This window comes from Camellia sinensis, chromosome 1, assembly GCF_055761805.1.
Source record: "Camellia sinensis isolate YWXY chromosome 1, ASM5576180v1, whole genome shotgun sequence".
NCBI lineage: Eukaryota > Viridiplantae > Streptophyta > Magnoliopsida > Ericales > Theaceae > Camellia > Camellia sinensis.
The window spans coordinates 241914433-241923410 of NC_138961.1; positions in this window are offsets into that span (position 1 = coordinate 241914433).

Sequence of the window (8978 nt, forward strand, 5' to 3'; positions counted from 1 at the left end):
TCAATCATGAGGCAAATGAAGCATGTAAAGAGGACACAAAGGAGAGAGGGTGACCCTCTCCTTCTTAGGACCTTAAAACACCATCCCCACCACTAAAATCCCTCTAAATTTCGGTGGTGAGAAGGCCAATAAAAGGTGGTCCCGAAGCTCACAAAGATGGCACAAAAATTAGGCCAAACAAGGCCTAAGAGGGGGTAAACAATCCCAAACACCAAAGTGATCTTAAACAAAGATCAAAAGCATGCAAAAACACAAATTTTATCAGTTATAAGTTAAACTCAAAACAACATGCAATATAGGCTAAAAGCTTAAGCAAGAAAGGGGAATTTAAGGTTAAAAAACTCACCCTTGATGAACTTCTTCAAAGCTGCAACTCCAGCAGGTTTTTTTGAGCTTAAACCAAACCAAAAACTCCAGGAACAACCTCAAGATGCCTCAGCAAAAAAAAGGGTGGTGCATGGCTAGGAGGTTGTGTGCACAAGTGAAGAGGCAAAGCACTTTAAGGCACAAAATATGGAGATATAGAGGGAGATATATGCTCAAGCATTAGGCAAAATTCAGAACCTGGTTCACGAAGAGGGAGAGCCTCTCTTATAGAAGAATCAAAGGGTTCAAGCTTCTTGGAGAAGCTAAACATGGATGTAATCCCTCCATACACGTGTATGGAGGATACAGTCTGTGCTCTCCAGTTGGCACAACTGGCATCCACACAGTCAGACAAAATAGGAGGAAACCTGCCGACCAGAAAATATGGTCGGCCTACTACTTTTTGTGGTCGACCGACCACCCAAAGTGGTTTCCCAAAAAAAAAGTGGTCGGCCAGGGTAATTGGTGGTCTCCACACTGAAAGCAAGCCAATGGTAAGGTGAGAAACCAGAAAATGTGGCCAAAAGACCAAGAAAACTATTTTCCTGACCAGAAAATCGGCTGGCAGGGAAAAAAGTGGTTTTCAAGGAGAAAGTTGGTCTCCCACCCTTGTACTACCTTCCAAATAAGGAAAACATGGTTCGTGCCAAGAACAAACCAACACGGATGCAAAACGAGAGTTCGGGAGGCAAGACGCGCGGCCGGGGGCCTTGAAAACTGGCTGTTGAACACAAAAAGTGGCGTATGACCACAAAAGTGGTCTCCCGGACCACAGTGTCCCTCTAGACAGAGGAAACAAGGTGTGTTCCAAAAACCGTGCCAAACGGAGAATGTTAAGCGGTCCCAAACCAAAGCTCACGATCGATGGCTCTGAAAATCGAAAACTAGTCTCCAAATGGGAACAGTGGCCTACGACCACAGAAAAAAATAGCCTACGACCACTGAGAGATGGTCTACAAGACCTCTCCTCCCTCCGGGAAGAGAAAACAAGACTTAGTCCACAGACCGAGTCAAAGTACAAAGAGTCCCGAGGTCCAGAGGTGAGGCTCTTAGCCAAGAACTTTGAAACCTCGAAACGAGCACAACATGCGCAATCACCGAGCGCTCAATCGATAACGTCTGAGTCTTAAGGTCGGTCAAAAATGGGGTGTCTACAGATGGTAACCGCGATACGCATCAAGAAAGCTAAGTCGGTTATGCCCTGCTGTTAGGTCCACCAGTTGGTCTATTCGTGGTAGGCAAAAGCTGTCTTTCGGGCATGCTTTGTTAACTGTTTTGTAGTCCATGCAGACGCGCCATTTGCTGTTCTTTTTTGGCACCATTACGGTGTTGGAAATTCACTTGGGATAGTGTACTTCTTTGGGTTTTTTTTATCTATCCGTACCACTACCAAGTTTTTCCCTACCTTCTGTTCGGCTATTTTGCCAATGTTTGGGAACAATTCGTTGCTTTCTGGCTCTTATACCATCTGTACAAACCCTTTTGCAGCCCGGTTGCCGTTTATTGTAACGAAGCACTGTTTCAACATGATTTTGTCCCTGAGACTTCTTCAATCACTCTGGTTTCGTTGGGGAGCCGTAACACCTTATGGTAGGTTGATGCCACTGATCGCATGACGTGCAACCATACTCTTTCCAAGATTATGTTGTAAGTGGAAAGGACTTTCAATATCCAAACTTTCACCTATTTCGTCATCGTTCTTGCCTTGACTGGCAGAATTATCTTGTCCACTGGCCATTCTGGCATTGAGTTGAAGCCAACTAAGGGAGATATTGCGGATGCCAAGTCTCTGTCCTCTAATTTTAGTTGCTTGAAGGTCTCGTAGCACATTATCTCACAGGAGCTCCCTTGGCCAATTAGGATCCACTAATGTTGAAGTTCTTGACGCGCAAAGTGACTACCAATGCATCGTTGTGAGGGCATTGTAACCTTGCTAAGTCTTTGTCAAAAAAGGAGATGACGTTCGTTGCCTTCGTTTTTTCCCTTTTGACGGTAGGTTGCGCATTTAGTACCTCTCTCAAGTGCTCAACCTTTTTGATCGTCCCTCTGAGCTCACATACCCGTTCAGGTTTGATGATCCTATGTATTACGTTGATTATGCCTTGGGATGGACTGTCAACCGGCATCCCATCCGACCTATTGCGCTCCTAAGGGGCCGGTTGTGTTCCCATCTCTATATACTAGTCCAGGTGGCCTGCGGCCACTAACTCATCCAGATGTTGCCTCAATGGCATACAATTTTTAGTTCAGTTCCCCTTTTCATCATGGAAGGTGCAACGGTACCTATCATCTTAGCCCCTCTACACTTCTTCCAACTTAGCTGGCCGCCGAACGAAGGGTTCGTCGCGTATCTTGCTAAGAATCCAGTAGATAGGTTTATTGAATACCGTGGTGATGGCAGTGCGAACTCACAACTTCCTTGCTTGGGGGTCCTCTCTGTTGGCTTGTCTGCCTCGCCCATTCTTACTCGATTGTTTTTCTCGCCTGACCGTGTTTACTTTTGCCGTAGGTTTTCTATCTGACATCGCTGTTGTGATAGCTTTTGCTTTAGTGCATGCGACATCTTCTTCTACCCGGATGTGCTGATGCATTCTTTCCATTAGGGCCTCCATTGAGAGGTGGAGTCATCGTCATTGAATCCCTCAATTTATTGCCAGCCGGTAAACCTCATTTGTACTATGCGATAGCTAGGTTTGTGGGGCAATCTCCAATCTGATTAAAAGTCTCCCAATACCGGTTATTGTAAGACCTCAATGTTTCATTCTCGCCCATGTCTATGGAGAGAAGTTGGTCAATCTCCACAGGCGTCTTGGTGTTCATTCTAAATTTGGTCACAAATGCCTTTGCTAGTTGCGCCCATGAAGCTATGCTACCTTCTGACAACCTTTCAAACCATGTTAAACCCAGGTCACCAAGGTTGGAAGGGAACATGATACATATTAGGGCCTTGTTTCGCCAATACACTACCATAACCTAGTGAAAGTGGCGAAAGTGCATGTAGGGGTCCGACTTTCCCTCATAAGTAGTGAATTTGGGTTGGTGGAAACCTGAGGGTAATGGTATGTTCTCTATCACCAAAACAAATGGTGAGCTTTACAACTTTGCTAACGCTTTGTCTGCTGGTTCATAGGCAAGGTGCAGCTCTGGCATTTCAACCTCGATACTCCCATGTGTTCTAGGAGCCAATCGTTGTGGTGCGGAGACTCTGCGGGGGTTGCGAGCCTGAATGTTTTATCTCCTTCGAGTCCTTTCCTCAAGCATTGTCCGCAGGTCCGCCGACTTAGGCAACTCCATGTGCCTAGATGTTGTTTGGTGCGAATGTGAGGGCCTATAACTGCTTCCCTCTGTGCAAGACCTTTCTGTTCTCGTTCTCTCAGTCCTAGAGTAACGAGCCCTGGAAGTCCTTGATTGTGTATCGCCTAACCTGAGGCTTCTACTTTCAGCTTGTGATGGTGTGACCTGTCTGTCACGATTTTTTGAGTGGTAAAAGCGTGTGTTGACTTTGCGCCCTTCTTCTGTTGCCACCCCTTTGCCTTTTATCTGGCACTTCATTGTCTCCATTTTAGCCGCCATCCGCCATATCAATTCGTCTTGCTCCCTTACGCGATCTTATAGAATCTGAGGATCCAACCTCTACCTCTGCCTTTCAGGGCTTTGGGAGCGACGAGGACTGGAGCCCCGTCTTTCTTGTGTGTCCCTCCGCAGGTTCCATCGCTGGGGATTTAACTCTGCCATGGGCAGGACAAAAGGCAAGCCTTCGTGCCTCCCGCACCCCTCTGGGGTTTGCTCATCAATAGCAGATTGTGGCAAGTCTTTATTGTGCGCCATTGAAATCAGTTGAAAGAAAGCTTAATCAAGAGGTTTGTTTTTTGTGATTGCTTCCCACAGACAGCGACAATTGTACGAGTACGAAATAATCTTCTCGTATAATCCTGTTTATCAAGTTTGTACTCCTTCAAACGTCATCGCTTTGTTCCCTAAAAGCACAAACGTGAGCTAGCCGGCGGGTGTGTGCCGAAAACCTCTCTGATACCTGAGTCAGCAAGTAGACAATAGACAAAAGCTCTGTGTATTCAAAAGTAGAAATTGTGATACCTGTACATAGGTCATGCTATGAGTTTTTATAGATTCTGCATGGCACAATCCTAGTAGGACTCCAATTCTCTTTATAAGAGTCCTCCTAGGAATCACACTCCCAAGGATAATGCCATCCTGATAACTCCCTACTCACTACCAATCAAGTGAGATGGCTCAAACCTCCTGCTTCAGCTCAGTAGTGTACTCAGCTGAGCTAACCTTTCCCTGCTCCACGCTGGACAGAACCAATGTGGTATTCGACCGAGATAACCTTCAATCCGATATGCTACAAATATATCCCAGTCCGAGCTGCTGTTTATATCCAGCCAATCTGCTCCAGTCCTTGGACTGATATCTGTACACCTCAAGACCAAGCTATAAAAGCTCTAAGCTCGGCTACAAGCGTGCCCCTACGAATTGAGGAGTCTACTTAGCTCCGCCCAATACTTAAACCAAATGGACCTACCTCGGCCCAGTTTATGCATATAAATTACCCTTTCAATAGTCTCTTCATTTTTAATCAAAACAATAACTATTATTTTCATAATTTTTAAAATGTCATTAACATTTCACTTTAATAATATTTTTGTAATTCTTTTTATTTAAAATATTTTATTTATATTTGTAATAAAAAAAATCGCAAAATCCGGAGGGGCACGTGACTCCCTAGTCTTTATGTGGCTCCGCCACTGATCTTGGACATGGTCATATAATAGTCAGAAATATTGTAATTAATAAAAAAGATGAGGTTTCTAATTTTGTGTTAGATAATAAAAAACCATAAATATAGTGATTAGTGTGAAACATTGTCAAGTGAGGTACCTCCGCTACCAAATAATTTTTCGAGGCGGGTATGATGTTCTCATTGTTTGTTTGTATATGGTGAGAAGGTGAGGGCATATGCAGGGAAAACTCAAGAGCGAGAGGCATATTGTTGCCTTTTTCACTAATTTGGAAGGACGTGGCAATTAATTTTTTTTTTCTTTTTTTTTTTTTGATGCAGTGGCAATTAAATATTGGATGACGTTACAGTTCATCTGTAAAGTATAATCTCTTTAAGGGTAATGATACATCCCACTAAAAGTGATGCTCTAAAGCACCACTAATGAGTTGGCAAGCACTTTAACCAAAACAAAAAAAAAAAAACACAAGACACAAGCAGTGGGTTCCGTCCACTGCCACATCAGGTGCTTTTAGAGCACCACTTTTAATGATCTCAAGCATTATTGATCTCTTTAATTAATGCCCTTTCTTTTTTTTATTATTTTTTTTGTTTTTCATTTTTTTATTTTGTTTTATTTTATTTAAATCTTACCCTTACATGACATATCGTAATTAGTTGACCGTAAAATTGGTATTCTACGGATGCATCGTGTGTAATTTACTCTCTATTTAATAACATATTATTATATAGATCAGGATGATCTCTTTTTAGAAGTAAATTAAAAGTTATTTTTTAATTTTTAACTTATTTTAGGTCATATTGACTTTCACATATTTTATATATTTTTTTAAAAAAAGTTATAAAAAAAATTAAAAAGTCAATTTTTAACTATCTTTCAAAACACCCCTATATATGAGTCTGAATCATATTTGGAGTTTGAGGAGAGAGAATTATGTAGATGTAATATTGCTATATTGTAATTTACTAAAATCTTTTAGTAAAATGTTTGACATTTTTTTAAAAAAAGTTTTATAATTTGATTGACAATAACATAACGTGCTAGATATTAACTTTTAATTTGTTGTAATTTTGATCATAAAAGAACTAACTCTTTTATTATATCAATATGAATAAATTGTAAAATCAAAATTTTAAATTCTAACAAATTTGGTCATCTTAAAATAAATAGTTATATCCAAATAATAGAATTTACTCTCTCATTAAAAAATTTACGAGTTAGGTTAGAAATTTTAAATAATTTATTAAAATTTTTACTAATTTTTTTACATGAACGTGAGATATACACTTGAGTTTGTGTGGGATACATATGAATTTGTGTAAATCTCATATTCGTATGAGCAGGGATGGAACTAATATTTCATTACCTAATGGCCCAAAAGAATTTTTTTTTTTTTCCACCATATACACAAACATACATGTATATACAATATAATATATAATTATATATAAATAGAAAATAAAATTAAATACCATAAAAGTAATTTCTAGTAGGAAGAAGAAGTTTTTTTGTGCAAAATAGAAAGAAAATATAAAATGGGAGAAGAATGAGATATATATATTTTTTATACTGAGAGTTATTTTATGTATAAAATAATATATATATTTTTAAAATTCTATAACAAACAGTATTATTCACAAAACAAGAGGACCATGACCTCTGATAATATTTTCCTAATTTCGTTTTTGTATACGGAGAAGTTTAATAAAAAAATTAAGTAAATAATTTAGAGTGCATAGCCTTTTTTAAAATTTATGGTTAATTAATGATAAAACATGTTATAAACATGGCCCACGTGACACAAAAGCAGTTGATGTTGTTGGGTATACCTCCGTATTAGAGTGTAAGACTCAATTAATTTATTAAAAGAGTTTAATTTGATTTGATATTAGTTATAATATATTTTTATATATTATATCTAATTTAGTAGAGACCTAATTCAATTTGTAAATAAGGTTTTAATAAGAAAATCCTAGATTCCCAATACATATTTTTTGGTATTGTTTTTCGCAAGAAAAAGGTGTTGTGTGGCTGCCAACATTGATTAATTCAATTTGGTAAGATAGTGCCTACTGGGCAGTTCAATTGGTGAATCAAAGATTATTGTGTGTGATTCTTGGATGCATATTCAAGTGCTCCGTTTGTTTGTGGTGTATTTCGGCAGCCATTGGGAAGTTATTTTGGATCTTCAACAAATTTGTTTCGGAAGATTTTTTTCATCTATTTGGTGAGGTCTTTCCTCTTTGTTTATTTGTGATTATTTGGAATTCGCCTAAGGGTGGTTTTGTGAGACCATTCGTGTCTCATTTATAATCGTTTGAAAACTCTTTGGTTGATAGTGGAATCGAATTTCGATCCCGTTGACGTACCTTACATTGAGGGAACTACGTAAAAATTCTTGTGTTGCTTTTGATTTAATTTTTCCGCATTAGTTTTTATTCCCATTGATTGATTTACTTGTGGGGAATCATATTTTTTTTTCCTAACAACTGGTATCAGAGCTTACGGTTTATTTGGATTTATTTATTTGTGTAAATCAATGGAGGGGAATGTGGGTCGTATGTCTAGCTTCAATGGAAGCAATTGGGTAACTTGAAAAACTAAAATGGAGGACCTATTATTTTGTAAAGATTTGTATGGACCCATTGAAGGTGATAGTGGCAAACCCGAGGGCATGAAAGATGATGAATGGAATAGGCTTAATCGAAAAGCCGTTGGTGTTATCCGTCAATGGATTGATGACAGTGTGTTTCATCATGTTGCTACTGAAACTTTAGCATATGATTTATGGAAAAAAAATTAGAAGGCCTTTATGATAGAAAATCAGCCACAAATAAAGCTTTTCTGTTTCGTAAGTTGGTTAATTTAAAATATAAAGAGGGCAGCCCTATTCCGGAACATTTGAATGAAATAAAGAGTATTGTCAACCAACTTGCTTCTATGAAAATTATTTTTGATGATGAATTGCAGGCTTTGATGCTATTTAGTTCTTTGTCCGAAAGTTGGGAGACTTTGGTTGTGACGGTTAGTAATTCGACACCTGATGGAGTTGTGACAATGGGCCAAGTCACTAGTAGCCTGTTGAATGAAGAAGCTAGAAGAAAATCAGCGGGTTCCTCTTATTCAGAAGCATTTGTTGTGAGAGGCCAAAGCAAAACAAGGGGGAGGAGTAAGACTCCTCATGGTCGTGATCAAAGTCGTAACAAATCAAAAGATGATTCTTTTTCAAAGGAAGACATTGAGTGTTATTGTTGCCATGAGAAAGGGCACATGAAGCGAGAATGTCGAAAGCTCAAGAACAAAGAGAAAAAGCGTGACAAAAGTGTGGATAAGAAGCAAGAAGACACAACATCAGTTACTACCGATGATCTCATGGTCGTTTGTGAAGATGATTGTATCAATTTTGTGGGCCAAGAGAGCAATTGGGTGATTGATTCCGGTGCTTCTTTTCATGTGACTTCTCGAGTTGATTTCTTCACTACCTACACCAAAGGAGATTATGGTTCTGTTCGAATGGGTTACGAAGGTTTGTCCAAGATTATTGGCATGGGTGATGTTTGCTTGGAAACAAATTTGAGCTACAAGTTGTTGCTTAAAGATGTGAGGCATGTTCCTGACATTCGCCTCAATTTGATCTCTACTGGGAAGCTCGATGATGAAGGCTTCAACAACAAATTTGGTGATGGAATATAGAAGTTCACAAAAGGCTCTTTGGTAGTGGTTAAGTGCAAGAAGACTCATACACTTTATTCGATGCAAGGAAAAATTTGTAAAGGTGTTGTCAATGCACTTGAAGGTGATACTTCTACCGAATTGTGACACAAGCGGCTTGGCCATATGAGTGAAAAGGGG